The sequence below is a fragment of the Trypanosoma theileri genome, assembly GCF_002087225.1.
Source record: "Trypanosoma theileri isolate Edinburgh chromosome Unknown TM35_Tth_3_V1, whole genome shotgun sequence".
Lineage (NCBI taxonomy): Eukaryota > Euglenozoa > Kinetoplastea > Trypanosomatida > Trypanosomatidae > Trypanosoma > Trypanosoma theileri.
The window spans coordinates 84,958-87,174 of NW_021639845.1; positions in this window are offsets into that span (position 1 = coordinate 84,958).

Sequence of the window (2,217 nt, forward strand, 5' to 3'; positions counted from 1 at the left end):
AATAATAATAATAATAATAATAATAATAATAATAATAATAATAAAGGAATGAAAAAAAAAGCCGACGGAAGGCACTACATTCACCCACACATACAGAGTGATGGGGAGAGGAGCAGTAATGATAAAGCGAAGAAAGAAAAAGATCTAAAACAAACAAAGATAAAAAAAATAAATAAAATAAAATAAAAAGAGATATAGGTAGATACACTATGACATAATCATCATCAACGAGTTTCTGTGTTGCCGTACGCTCATTTGAGTTGCTCTACGATGCTCTAATTCCATCTCCCTATTGTTATTACTATTACTATCACCATTTATTATAGTTGCGGTTTTTATTTGAAAGCTAATCTCAGGATACTTTCAATCCTTTCCTTCTTTCTCTCTCAAAGGGATAGAGTGAGAAAGAAAGAAAGAAAGAAAGAGAGAAGTAAATAATAACACCAATCATAACAATAATAGTAACCATAACAATTAATAGGAATCATAGAAATAGAAACACTTGACTGTCATGAGAGACAACAACACAAAAATAAAAAAGAACAACAACAATCGAAAAAAAAAGGAAAATGTATAAACATTTGTTTTTTTTTTCTTTAAATGAACACAATCAATAAACAGATAAAGAAGACAGCTGTATTGATACAGGATAAAAACAGGTAAAAAAGAAAGAAAGGAAGAAAAGTAATTCTCTCCCTCTATAACATATAAAGGCCGCAGACAGGAATCTGAGAAACAAACAAAGATATAGGAACGTACAGAAATAATAAGAACACAGTCAGGAAATCAAAAAAAAAAAAAAAGGCCAATCTTCCTACTTGAGTGTTCGTTACTACTACCATTATCACCACAAGTTGTTATTATCAAAATCCTTTAATTACCATTGTTCATTATCTCCCACACACACACATATACATACACATAATTACGGTTGTGAGGACTGAGAGTGGGCGAAAGAGCAAATTTCATTTTCCCCTTCGCAAATACAGTCTGTCCACCACAAAGAAACATAAAAAATAGATAAATAAAGAAATATATATATATATATATCGTTGTGTTGGGATGGAGATGGGATCTGCTATTTTCATGCAACGTGTGCACACAGCAGACCCAAAACAGCAATGGAGCCCAACGGAGCGGAAATGCATACAAATAAATACAAAAAAAAAGGAAAAAAAATAAAAAAAAAGTAAAAATAAGAAAAAAAAATAAAAAAAAAAAACCATGGTAGTATTCATATCAATGATAGGAAGAAGAAGAAGAAGAAAAAAAAAAGAAAAAAAAAAGAAACAACAACATTAACACGAAAAGAAGGAGTTTTATCTACAAGTAGTGTGATTGCCCTGTTATTTCTCTAGTTGCTTAGAGAGAAAGTGTGTATGTAAAAGCAGTTGAATACAGAAAAGATTGGATTGCTTTGATTTATTCCATTATACTGTTATTAGTGTAAATACATATCCACCATCACATCTCAATAATACCTCAAAAGAGTGTCAAGAGTTTTTTTTTTTTTTTTTCTCGCATCTCTCACTCTCTTTCTCTCTATTTTATTTTATTCCGTTTTATTCATTTCAATCATTCCATTGCGTACCTCCATCCATATAAAGAAGAGAGAGAGAAAAAAAAGACATACGTATCTATACACACATATACGTTTTCTGAGAGATACAAGAAGAACATAATCTTAATAATAATAATAATAATAATAATAATAATAATAATAATAATAATAATAATAAGAAAGAAATAAGGAAGTAAGAAATGAAAAAAGAAAAACGTGCGGTGAGACTACATTTAAGAATGAATCGATATAGACCAAGAACGAAAGAGGAGGTTCGATCTCATGTAAATATCGGAAATAAAAAAAAAACATTCGTTCTTTCTTCTCTTTTCTTCTTTCTACAGTTGTGGTCCTTCAGCATAATTGGCTTCTTTCACAAGATACACACTCACACACACACGCATATATAAATATATATGCCCTCTCTCTCTCTATAGATATATAGATATAGATATATAGATAGAGAAGGGGAGAGAAAGAGATCTCAGCTTTACTCATGTACTTCTTACTCTCTTATCTCTGGAGCCCAACACACAGTGAACACCCACTGTTTGGAAGTTTACTAAAAGGAATGGAATCGCCACATGAGCGGCAACAGAGAAAAACAAACAAAAGGAAAGTACATATATATATATATATATATATATATATATATA